The 13,194-nt window shown below is 47.3% G+C and overlaps 1 long non-coding RNA gene across 1 annotated transcript in view; it reads left to right on the top strand.

The window, feature by feature from the left end:
- The first annotated feature begins 1,276 nt into the window (after window positions 1-1,276).
- LOC146432612 (uncharacterized) overlaps window positions 1,277-13,194 on the top strand; it is a 32,596-nt gene continuing 20,678 nt past the window's right edge. Inside the window, exons 1-2 of the long non-coding RNA XR_014854257.1 lie at window positions 1,277-1,630; window positions 6,939-7,082. This is a non-coding gene — a long non-coding RNA (uncharacterized LOC146432612). The remainder of the gene's footprint in view (window positions 1,631-6,938; window positions 7,083-13,194) is intronic.

The following is a 13,194-nucleotide window of genomic DNA, read 5'->3' as shown; positions in this document are numbered from 1 at the left end:
CATCCAGAACATGAGCAGCAGAGACAAAAACTAGTTCACTAACCCAGTCTCCTGCTGCGTCCTCCTACAGTGATATAAATATGGCTGGAAAATGTCTGTACTGTTTATTACTTTGAAGTCAGATGTGCGCCGGTTATTTTCAGAAACATGGGAGAAGAAAAGCTTTCTGGCTGGCTCTGAGTTGCAAGGCCATGTGACAAATTTCCCTTTCCCTGTCCCCCTGCTTTTATACACACATGGAGATGCCAACATGGGTATTTTCACGTATATATTAAAAGTAGACCAAACCTTGGTGTGCTGTTTGGAGAGATGGGTGGCACGGAAATAAATCACAGAGGAGAGCAAGGGAGGAACATGTGCTGCTGCTGCCTGGCAGCTTGGGTTTGCTCAGGGCTGCACAACTGAGGAACACACAGCTCTGGAGGAGACAGGTGGATGTAGATCAAACCATGTGAGCCTGTGGGTTTGACAGGGGATTTAAAATGTGTTTAGGGAGTAGCTGGAGGGGTTCAGCACAACGCTGACAGCTTCAAGTGGGGAGAGGGTTCATGGCAAGGAGAGGGGAGAAGAAAGCTGGTTTCTCTGGTTTTCATGGCTACAAGGTTTAAGAAGGGCTGCAGCCTTGGAAGTGGTGGAGGAGAGGACACAGCAAACTGTGAAATATAACACTGTGAAACTGGGCCAGCCCTCTGCCTCATGCAACCACTTGAAAGTGTCCCACGCCATCAGCTCCAAACAGCCAACCCAAGTAAATCCAGACTTTAAAGAAAGCACAAGGTTAAAGAGGATTATGGAGCTCTTTTGTTTCCCTGCATGTCGGGTTACTGCTATTTGCTTTCTGACCCTTGTGATTAGATAAAAGGGAAAAAGCCCTTGAAAAGGTGACTTAGGTGTACCCAGGGCCATGAAAATCAGAGGTGCTGTTCTCACAAGAATGAGATACTGGATCTAGTGCTTAGCAGAGGGCACCAGGGACTAACTCCCCTCCTGATGCCACCAAGAGCAAGGCAGCTCTTCCCTACAATTCCCAGATCTCCAGCTTTCCCTCAAAAAGCTGGAGCTGTCCTGTCTGACACGGGGGCAAGGCTAATTGCACAGTACTAGAGAACAGCTATGGGCAAAGCTCCCCGAGAGCAGCGCCTGCTCGTGACACTCTTTATCATCATCCCTGCCTTTCCAGATGGGGTGGATGGAAAACCCCACGGCCTCGAGAGGATTTTGTGCACAGACCTGTGCTCTGAGAGAGAGGAGAGCTCTAACGGGGAGGAGGGTAGGGCCTGGGGTTGTCTTGATTGAGTGTTAATGGGTCCCAACTGGGAGATAGGCTCAGCTGGGTGCCAATTACCCTAATTGATAAGAAGCTCTGATGGGAGCCCTGGAGGAAGCTGCCTCATCACCGAACTTACTAAAGGGAGGCTGGAAAAGGAAGTAGCTGTTGCTAGAACGGGGGAAGGTTTTGGTTATTGATTTCTTTTTTTTTGTTGTTTGTTTGGGTTTTTTTGGTCATGATTTAAAAATGTGCTATGATGCAAGTGGAAGAATTGAAAAACAAACCCGAGAGAGATGTGTTGTGGGTTGAGGATGCAATGAAACAAGCAAAAATACCCAGAAGAAAGCTTCCCAACAGCAGGTAGGAGAAGAAAGCCTTGACAGGGCTTCCTGATGGGTGTCTGCTTGTTCAACTACTTGTAACGAAAAACCAGAGCTGCATCTTTCTTCTGCTGTGGTGCTTTCCCAACAAGTGAATGAGGCTCAGGCTGTGAGAAGATGGTGCTGTGGCTCTGGTTCCCCCTTGCTGAGTGGCAGCTGTGAGATGCAGAGCTGCCTGCACAGATTTCAGGGGCTGCTGTGATGGAAGATGGGGTCTCTGGGGTCTGCAGTAGGATATGGCTCATCCCTGTGCTAGGATGAGGATGCTCTTTGAGCTCAGGGTGCCTCTGTGCTCGCTGCTGTATCAGACTCCATGTCAGTGCTGTGTGGGGAAAAGGGGTCAGGGGGAGCAGCTTTTTGTTCTGTGTCTCAGGGCCTGCTGGCAGTGCTGATGTGAGTGATGGCTTTTGCCTGATGGTTTCCTTCCTCCTGGGACCTGGTTATTACCGTTGGAATAGATGGAAATAGGAGGAAATAGGAACTTCTGTTTGTCTTGGAGGCAGAGTTAACCCTTTGTAAATAAGAAGGAAACTGAGGCATGGAGAGGCTCTGCACAAAATGCAGCCTAACAAGCCTAAATTAGCTCTAGTCTGCCAGGTAAGCCAAGATTGTAAACTCACAAGCACGTCTGGTGGTGAAGACTCTTTGCTGTTTATTTTGCTGCTGCTTTGCTGGGAGTACCTGAAATTTTCCTTTACCTGCCAAACTGCTCCATGGCCCTGACTCTCTACTGAGAGATGGTACCTTTGAGTCTCAGTCAGAGCCCTTTAAATCCTCCCCACAAAGGGTTTTCCTTTCCTGTAGGAGGAAGGAGTGCAGCAGGCATTGTACAGCCTTGCTGCAGTGCCAGACACTGGTAATAACCTCATTAGAGGATCCCCTCTTCCTCTTTCTTCCTCTCTAGGACCATAAAGCACTTGCAGATGTGAAGGCAGCTTCCAAGCATGGCTCACCTGCTCTTTGCAGGGCTTGGGCTTGATGCAGCTCCAGGGAGCTCTTTAGAAAGCCCTGTAAAAGTATCAAAGGGATGTTTTTAAACCCTTGGATTGGGTTTTCTGGCCCAGGCTTTGTTAAAGCTTTGTTTTTCTACGAGCAGCTAAGGTACCTGGGCAGACCAAAAGTGTCTCTGTCTCTGAGGCTGTGTTTTGTACTCATTAATGCTGGCTTTGTGCATGGCACTGGTCAGTGATGCACCTGATCTGCATCACCCCTGCCATGTGCAGGACTTGCTCTGGTTTTACACTTGCATGCTGAGGAAGCAGGCACAGAGGGAATTGCGCTTTTTTACACAACATAGACACCTAAGCCGTCAGAATTAATCTGCCAATATTTTTTTTGAGCTGGAAAAATGCATTTTTGTTGAAATAGTGCATGACACTATATTTAAAATTGTGTCTTTGAGCTGTAACTGCACAACGAATTTTGGACTTAATGTGGCGTTTTTGAATCCTAGCCTTAGATGATCAATATTAGAGACTTTCAGAAAGAGGTTCAGAAGGGGGCAAGTAAGGAGTGATCCTCCTCATTTTATTCTCTCAGGTGCTGTTAAGCAAACAATACTGCCCATAAGCACGTGAATTTCATCTGTCTCTGCTGGTGAGAAAGGAAAAGCACAACAGACATCAAGGAAAGCGGCACAGCCCCGTCGCCAAGTGCGGTGCTGCTGACTTATCAGCTTTTAAATTGCTGACGAATGACAAGCTCCTGTAATGATCTAGTTCAGAGGGTACCTTCCTGGAGAAACACAGGGATGCTCCTGGCAGGGTCATTACTGGAAGTCGTTAATCACTGATTTGATATTCAAAGCTGATGGCGAAGTCAAAGCAGGTCAGCATGCTAATGGCCATCAGCGGTGGCAACGACCAATTTCCACAGAATTATTGTCAGTGCAGGCAGCAATAAGCAGCTCAGAAAAGGCAATCTTTTATTTTTAAATGGGAGCCAGTATGGGGTGGGCTGTAGGGGCAGAATGAACTGCTGCCTGACAGGAGGCAGATTTGCTCCTAATTGGGAGAGGCGAGCAGTCAGGAGAGGTACGGCTGTAACTCCAGGGACAAGGAACATTTCCCAGCTGAGACCATCTGCTGTCATTTTTGACAGAAGAATTAAACGAGACAATGCTTCTGGATAGCATGAGGGAGCTGGTGTGTGTCAGGGTTGGGGTGAGTCTGTCCTGGGGACTGGAGAGCAGCCCTGCCTTGGAATGGGACATGGACAGAGCTGTGTGTTGTCCAGTTTAAAGGTGCAAAATAAATGCTGGGAGTGCTTGAAGTCATTGCTCAACCTTTGGCTGGGAGCACATCGTCCAGGAAGAAAATAAAAATGTCCTTTTGTATGTACAGCTGTTTCTGGCAGCCCTAAGGACACCCCAGGAACAGCTAAGGCAGGTTTTGGTGTGTTTTCCCCTAGTCCCAAGTGGTGCTGTGGAGCTACAATCTGGAGCACAATTGCTGTGAACTGTTGGTTTGCCAATATGGACAATTTGTTCTTGTTTGCATCCCATGGTTTCCTGCTGTGTTAAAAAAGCTGAATCATTTTTCCATGAATGTGATTTTAAAAGTATTTTGATATGTCACTTTCTGTTTTAAGCATCTCAGTGAGTGGCTTTCCCTCAGAAGTTTTCATTTGCTTTCTTTAAAGGAGAGCACTGGTTCTCACTGGGAGCCAGAGCAGTGCTGCCTGGCCATGCTTCAGAACAGTGATGGGTTCTTATTCCTGTGCTCCTGGGTGAGGGACTGTTGTGCTAATGGCTGTGAAAAATTGGAGCAAAAAGTCTATCCCTGCCCTATAAATCTCCCTAACTCCATCCTGTTATCTCAGATGTTTTTCCTTGAAAAAGCAAGATTCCAGCATCATGTTAAAGGCATTGCTCTCGACTCTGAATTATTGAGTTGATGTATGTGAAGCGGAGAAATCTCAAAGTTATTTCTCTGCTAAAGCACATGTGGTGTAAGAACAATAGCTCTGGAAATGGAGAGAGCAGAACAGGCACTGTTGGATCACCCTGACCCTTGCCAAAGGGGGGTTTCCATCTGGGAATGAGGCAGGAGCTTCCCCACCCCTCGCTTCTCTGCCCTTGTGCTCAACTGGCCTTTAGCTGGTGCAAGTTGTACTGAAGTGGACACACATGTACTAGGAATTGGACTTGAGACCAGCAATTAATTTCACATAATACCTTTGTTGTCCCTGAGTTGGACCAGATTTGAACTACTGACCTGGAGATGAAAGTCACCATAGTCCCCTAATAGTCCCCTGAGGCGGGTGGGTGAGCAGCTTTCTGTGCTAAAAACCCATGGCCAGGCTGTTCCCTGCCTCCCTCAGGTTTAACCCTCTCCCAACCCTCTTCCTTCTCTCCACCTTCTCCAGCTCTCTGCCTGCTGGGCATGACCAGGATAAAAGGAAGAGCAATGAGAGACATATGTGGAGCCTTTTAAGCCCTCTGCTATGGCCTGTGGTGAGCCTGGTTGGGGGTGAATTGTGCAAATCTTGGGGTCCTCTGGGTTGCTTGAGCCTCCAGACATGGCTTTCAGGGGTCTGCATCAAGTGGAAATGTGTTTGCTGGGGAAGAAATGGGAGTGCTGGGAGTAGAAGACCTGGAACTGGCATCCAGCTGTAGAGCACAAGGCTGCATCTGATTCCTTTCATCTTCCTGTGATCCTCATGCATCTTCACCCTGCTCTAGTCCTCTGCATCTCCCCACATGGTGACAATGACTGCTGGGATGTACTGGAAAGCAAATTCCCAACATCTCTAGTGCTGCAAACGCGTGGAATTACCCTTTCCCATAACACCACCCTCTTCCTGATGTAGACTAGGAAAACCCCTCTGACCTTGCATCCTTCAGACAAGATGCAAGATCACCCATTTTCCTGTCCTTCGTGTTGCTGAGCCATAAACCTGAAACTCCAGAAGCCAGTGTAAGACTGATGTGCCCTCGGGTGGGGAGGTAAATTGAGCGTGGTTAAGTTTCACTCTGTAGCCAAAGGTTTATAGCTGAAGCTGTCTTGCCTCGAGGACCTTGAGAAACAGGGCTTGAAATGCATTTCTGAAAGGGGATTAGCCAAACCTGAAAGTATTCCTGAACAGCTCCACCTGAACAGAGCAGGCAGGGAGTGCCTGTCCTGTGTCTCTCACCTTGTCTCTGGCCTCTCTCCTTGGCTCTTTTTGATGTTCCAGGGCTCCTGCTCTGGCCTGTGATGCCCTGACTGAGATCTAGGCTGGGTAAGGAGCAAATTAGAAAACTGTTCCCATCTGATAGCCAGGCAATGTGAATTACCAGTAGCTGCCATCCTGTTCCCAGCTATCTCCAGCAGCCAACTGTGAGGAGAAGTAACCTCTCAGCACTAGGGATTGGTTTTGTTCCCACCTGGAGCAGAGAGGCCACAATTTGGGCTGCATCCCCTGTGAGAACTGGATGTGCACAGTGCCAAGTCTTGTTGCTGTGGTTGCATGGTGGGGAGATGGGCTTCTCTGAGGTGCATTTTATGAAGCCTAAAATCCATGTGAGAGGAAGGAAAAGTGAAGTACACCCTAGTAAAATATCCTGATTTGGTGCTACCCAGGAAGGGCCTTGCTGTGGTCTGGTGAGCACCAAGGAGTGACAGGCGTGCTCTGGCAGCAGTGAGGTTTGTGCTGCAGAGAACTCCCACCCTGGAATGCAAAGGATTTTATGGGCACTAATAAATTAAACCTCATGTGTTGACTCTAAAAATGTGGTGGTAATGAACCAGCCTGGATTTGCAGATAAGGGGAGCAGGGCACAGAGTAATATTCTCATTTCCCTGCGCTTGCAGGACCTTCCAGCAGTGGGATGACACCCAGGAGCCCCTCTCTCCTGCACAATGGGTTTTCCTTCAGGCTCTTACTCCTTGCCACAGTGCACCTAAATATCCTCTTCCAAAATCCTCCATCTGGTTTTTCTCTGGCAGTACATGGGGTACTTGTGCCTTGTCTTGGACGAGGTTTTTCAGAAAAACAGGCTTGTCGTTAACCTGGCATCCTCTGTCCAGAAATGCCTGACCACTGGATGGAAAACAAAGTTCTGGAAATCAGAAAAATGCTGCGACCCCATAGGTCCCCTAGGCTGTGTTTTCCAGAGCTGTGGCTGCTTGGCCATCCCCTTGTCGAGGGCTGGCTGCCAGGTTAGTGGCAGAGTTCCTGAGGAGGGGAACACGTTCCTGCAGGTCCCACATCGAGGAGGGATCTGCAAGCCTTCCCCAGCTCCTGCCAGCTGACACCGAAACACGAGAGGCCCCCTTTCCCCAGCTGATTTGTGTTTTTCCCTTCAGTCCTCTCCTTCTTTCACAGATGTCTTAAGGACCTTCCCGAGTCTTGCATTCAGCCTCTTGGCCCTGACGAAGCAGAAGCTGCCTGCAGGCAGTTTTTGGGCAGCTGGATGAAGACATCACTCGTCAAGCATCACCCCTCTCCAGGTAACAAATCTCTTGCTCCTGTTTTGCAGGAATGTCTCAGTCACAGGCTCACACCTGAGGCTGTGAGCCTTCAAAGCCCCTTCTCCCAGGCTGACCTTCTCCCTGCTGCTGGGACAGGGAGGGTGAGCTGTTGTGGAGCAGAAAGGCCTTGCAAAGTGAGGGCCTTGCTGCCCTTGGAAAATCCTTGATCACTTCTGTTACTTTGGATAACTAGAAAAGCGTTCTGGGAATTACTCAGCTAAACTAGAGGTGAAAAACAAGTTGCATAATTGTAAAACAGTTATTAGAACCAATCAGTGCTCACACTGTGGGGTTCATGGTTGGTCACACCTGATGCTGTTCCTATCGTGGTCTGTGGTGTTGGTTAATCACATTTGTTGTGCCTCTCAAGTATGTAAACTCACAACAAACTAACAGTTTAAGAACCCTGGATTTTTGCAGTGAAGTGTCTTCGCCATCCCATGGTGGAGGTTGTGTTTAATGCTGCAGTGAGTGGTGCACACATGCTGCTCTGGGGTCAGACCTGTGAGCCTGAATGGGCTCCATTCCTGGCCCCAGCACCTCCCAGCTCACCCAGGGAGTGGGGAAATCTCAGTGCAGGCCAGAAGGAATCTCATCCCTCAGGAAGGGATAAAGCTTCTGCTTCCATGATGGAAAGGGTCACTGTCCCCCTCAGGCTCCCTGCAGACCCCTAATCCTTCCTGCCACCTCCCATCCACCCAGCTGGGTTGTCCCACTCAGCTCCCACTACTACCTCAGCATTCTCCTCTACCCTGCTGTATAATAATGATATTAATAATGACAAACACTTTAAACTAATTTTTTTCCCCCAGGGTCACAAAGTGAAATGGGAGCTCACAAGAAAGGATTTATGTGGATGTGAAGGATGTTAGTTCAGGAGGTTGGTCCTGGTCAGTGAGTTGGTGTCCCTTAGTGTCTTGCTACTGGGTGGTGATGAGATGACAACTTGGCCATCCTGCTGTCATACAGGAGAAAAATTAGAGTGTGTTTGGAGCAGGAGTGAAGGCTGACATTCCTGGGAGGGACCATGCCTTCCCTACACTGCTCGACAGCAGGAGATGGGGCCAGCTGTGGAGGCTGTGACTGAACTGCCTGTTTAGAGATAGGTTTGGGGTTTAGATCCATGTCCAGTGAATTTTGGCTGGTCTGCTCCCTAAGGGATCAGGCAGGAAGGTCATACACCCTTTGTGTAACAACAGGAATGTGGTAACAAGGAGAGTATTTTGCCTTAGAAATCATGTTGCAGTGGATATGGTGACCTTGTTCAGCTTTCAGGGTCTCTATAGTGCCTTTGGTTTGTGTCAAAAGCAAACTTTGGGGACTGCCTCTAGCTTGTGTGCTGAGTTGGGCATAGGGAATGAGGGCTTTGAAGCACTGTGATGTTTTTTAGCTAGGGAAGCCTCTCCTAGGACCAACAGGAAATATTTCTACAGTCTTTGCCATGTGTCCCAAAGCATGAATTGCCTCCAGCACATGGGGAGGGTGCTGAAAATAGCAGCATGCAGATCTTCTTTGGAGAAAAAAAAATTATATATATATAAAGAAAGGGACACATGGTAGGCAGCAGGAGAAAGGCAGTGATGGAGCCCTTCCAGGGAAAACAACTCTGTTATGGGTCGTGGAGTAAACACAGATGTCTGGAATTGCAAGTAGCTGGAGGGAGTGGAGCAGAGCGATCTGGTGGTTTGCTGGAGAGGGTTTGCCTCGGGGCAGGCTGGTGGATGCTGGCTGCAGGGTGAGACAGCAAATCCCTGCTGGGGAATGAGCTCTGGGAGAGGCACAGCAGCCCTGTGTGGGTCTCACCAGGTATCCTGGCTCCTGGGCTGCCTGCGAGTGGGCTTGAGTTTTTGGTAGGGGCAGGGGATCTGTGGAACAGGAAAAAAACCCTCAACTTGGCCAAAGTCATGTCTTGGGTGTTTTTATGAGAGTGAAGAGCCAAGCTTTGATCTCCCATGTGTCACTGGGCAATCTCACTTTTGCTCACAGTTTTAAACCATGAGAAACAGGACCCTTAAAATAAATCAAAGGCATTGTGGATGAGAACTGGGAATGTGCCCTGAGAGGGGAACAGAGAGGATCTATCCTTCCCAGACAAATCTGGGTCTTGCCACTGAGCTAACCTCTGCTGCAGGAAAAACAATTTATATTTCAGTTACTTAGATATGGAAAACAAAAGGAAGGAAAGAAACAACAGTTATTTAAAAAGAAAAATAACAAAGCAGTGACAGATAGCAGATCCACTTATTCCCTTCTGGGTGAGCAGTTCAGGAGGAGCACCACAATGGGTTGTAAGGGCATAGCAGAGTTCTCCCTCCTCTGCTCTGTGAGCTTCCAGCTCTGAGGGTTTGGCCAGCAGAACTCTGTCCATCATTTTTCAGGAATTCTTTATCACTATTTCTTGCATCCATTGTAGTGTCTGAAAAAGAAGGGAAAATAAATCTTGAAAAATACAGGTGAGAAGTGTTACAAGGGCATCATCCTTTGGTTAAGCATGTACTTGGAGATTTATTAGCAAGGTTTCCTTCTGAAACTGAATGTGACTGTATTTCTTAGGGAAGGGAAACCAGAGCTGCAGCTGTTGAAGAGCTGTGCAGTGAGACCTGGAGCAGCTCAGCTCCCTGCAGTGCAAATGGGCCTGGATTCTGACCTCACCCGGGCTGCAGGCAGTTGCAGGAGGAATAAAAAGTAAATCTGGGCTTGTTGCCATGAATAATATGATGTCTTTACATCCTGACCTAATTGTATTAATTCTTCATGGCAAATATCATATGGAAGTGGCTGATTAGTAGCTAGCAATGAGAGTGGTATTGGCCATCTGGTGTGCTCAGCTTGGAAGGGAAAAAAAATCAGGATGAAACAAAGCTGAAACACATGAGTCTTTCAGATAATGAATTAGCCAGATTCATTAAATTTCGGTTCAGATTTGTCTCTGCTGACACTTGTGTACGGGCAGGGCACAAGGTGGTGGTGTCTAGGAGGAAAGTGATCCCTGTGAGCTGATGGTGTGCAGTGAATTGTGGTTATTTTGTAAGTAAGAACCCATAAGAAACAGTGGTGTCAGCTCTGTTTTACCTGAGCTACTCACAGGTTTGCTTTTGTTAACCTTATGTTAAGTTTCTATGGGCTTTACCCAGGGAGTGCAGCTCATTCATGAGCAAAATTAATTAAAATCAACCTGCTTTTCATTCCATGAGTAAAAGTAGAGAGGGGAAACTGATCTTTTTCTTATGTCTTACCTTGGCAAAAGCATCTGAGCTTTGTCTGGCAAGCCAGTCATATAAATCCTTCCCTTTAAACTCTGTTCACCTCTGGCTGCACAGTGACAGGCAGCTCAGAGACAAAAGACCTGTCAGCGATTTTTCTCTTGTTGATTTTTAATTTTTTTTTCCCCCTTCCCTGTAGCCCTGGGAAAAGGTGGTATGATGGAATGGCACTCTGCACTGACCTGCGGAGTGCTGCAGCTTCTCTTGGGGTTTGGCAGCAAAGATCTCCCATGAGAGCTCTTGAAGCTGAGGGTGCACCCTTTACTGAGTGAGATTTGGCTCCACACACTAAGATATTGGGACTTCTGCTGAAGAATTTATTGTTGTTGGAATTAGCCAGGAGGATCCCAGCTTAGTTTGGAAAACAGGGTGGGAAGCTTGAAAGGAGTACTTGAGGGCTCCAGGGGGATGACAAAGAGGCCTGGTTCCTTGGCTGGGTGGGGAGAGCAGCCAGCAAACCTGGGCTGGAGTCAGAGGTTTCCATCTGTGTAAGGGTTGGCCAGAGGTGAGCTTGAACTCACTCTTCAGCCAAATGTCCTTGCTGGACTGGTCACTGAAAGACCTGGGCGTGCCAGAAGTTTGCTGTACTCTGCAGTGCTTCCTCCTGGAAGGCTTTGGGGGGAAAAAAAGTTTATTTTTGTTACCAGGGAATTTCCTGTGCTGCACCTGTGCAGGCTGGCAACAAGTGAGTGCTGGTGAGTTTGTTTGCAATTGAATCTAAAATATGAACAACATGAACAACAGCACTGTGAACTGGCAGGAGAGCCCTGATCCCTTGGTCCCAGGTATGGTTACAGGGAGGAGCTGAGTGCCTTTGTCTTTATTCCATGTTTATTAGGTGCCTAATGAGCTCTGGTTCTGCTTTTAATTTAAGGCAGCCCTTCTTCCCTCCACCTCCTCCCCAACAATTAATGATCAGCACCATAATCCAACTTGACTGCCCGACAGACAAGGAGTGCTCTATAACTGTGGCCTTTTTAACAAGCTCCTTATTAAACGTTTTTCTGGATAAACAAGCTGGGGGGGGAGGCTGCTGGGGGTCATATATTTCCCAAACACTCCAGAGTTGCCAAAGCTCTGGACCAAAGTATGTGTGCTGAGAGCTGTGAGAGTCGTTTGTCAGTGGCTTTACTGACAGATGCTCCTAATTGTGTGTGCCTTTCTCTGAGGGATGAGTCATGGGCTGCTGGGAGCAGCAAGAGGTTCCTGAGTAACTTGGAGCAGTAGATGGACATGATTATTGCAAGAAGCCCATAATTTGTGATGTTATTGGAAGAGCCAGGTTCCTGGGACATAGCCATCACCTTGCCTCCCTTATTAAAGATTGGATTTAAAGGTCTTTTCCAACTTCAGTGATTCTGTTTAGGTGGGTGCTGGAGGATCCAACCTGATGATGTTGCAGGATAAAGGTTTATGTGCTGTGGGCTAGGACTGTTCAAACATCTCCTTCCCGGGAGAAAGGATCTTCCCAGTCTTGCTCCAGCTTGACTAGATGGGGTATTTCCCTGGATTTATTTCAATTATTACTATAATGATGGATTTCAGACTTCTGTAGATGCTAGAGCTGATTCCAGACAGTATTTCATGTCTGTGGCTGCTGATAGAGAGCTGAGTATGGTGACCTCAGTATGTCTCACTTGGACTCTGCAGGATTTGTTCTTCTCTGAGGGGCAGGGCTGCTGCTGCTGGAAATCTTATTGAGTACTGAAGCACCTAATAACTGGCTGTTGTTAGAGTTGGAGTGAGACTTTCCTATTTATTTTACTTAAAGACACAAAAAACAATCAGATGGGAATCACTCTTGATCATTGATAAAATCTGTCTGGGTTTGGAGCCAGTGACCCACAGGTCAAAGGCCATTTTTTGGCTGGTTGATGTGATGTAATGAGCAGTAGGTGTTGTCTCACATTGCTGCTTCCAGCAGCAGCTCTAGGATCACTCTGTTTCCCAGAGAAGTGGCTCTTCCTTTCTATCTCCTATGGACTCCTGCTGTTTGTTCATTACTAACCTAAAAATAAACAGCATCTTGCTTGCAAGCAAGTCTTTGCCAGCTGATTATGGGGAACCTAAAATATACTGAACTCTGATTCATCAGGGCATGATAAGATTTGATCCTTTTATAACTGGCATGTGGAGGACTGCTTTATAAATAATAATATCATGTGATTAATATGACACAGAAGTCATAATTAATAGCAACATCCCGTGTGATGGGAAGGGTAAATGCAGCCAGACACCTTTCCCATCCCATCTGAAACATGTTGGGGCAATAGAGCAAGTGTTAAAAGTATACCTGGCATGGCACTGCATTTAACAAATGCTACAGAATGAGTCACGAATGAAAATAGAAGCTTCCATTGATTGAAAAAATTGGGATAATGATAATGAGCAAGTGACCTCAGCTGCAATGGATGGCACTGTGCAAATACTCGTAATTATGCAAGTGATTTGCTTAGCATTGATGGTTTCTGTTGTGAGGTAAATTCATCCTGGGGCACTGTGGGAAGGTCTGTGCAAAGCACAACAGGGACAGCACTTGCTCACTTGATTTAGAGCTTGACTGGGCTATGGATATTCCCTGCAACTGCTCAGCCTCTGGGGACTGCAATGGTTTCTGCTACCTGCATTTTCCACATGTTTGCTGAGACCAAGGCAGGGAGAACTCCCACCTCCAGGGATCACCAGACTAGGCAAATATACACTTGCATTTATTTGATTTAAACAAGACCAACCACCTTACAATAACCTCAATATACATTTGTTCATTTGTGCCAGTGTTAGCAGGACCCAAATGTATTGTTTTCAAAACATCCTTGCTTCTCTTCAGC

This window comes from Lichenostomus cassidix, chromosome 10, assembly GCF_008360975.1.
Source record: "Lichenostomus cassidix isolate B80296 chromosome 10, HeHo_3.0, whole genome shotgun sequence".
NCBI classification, from domain to species: domain Eukaryota; kingdom Metazoa; phylum Chordata; class Aves; order Passeriformes; family Meliphagidae; genus Lichenostomus; species Lichenostomus cassidix.
This window is presented reverse-complemented; position numbering and strand designations above follow the sequence as displayed.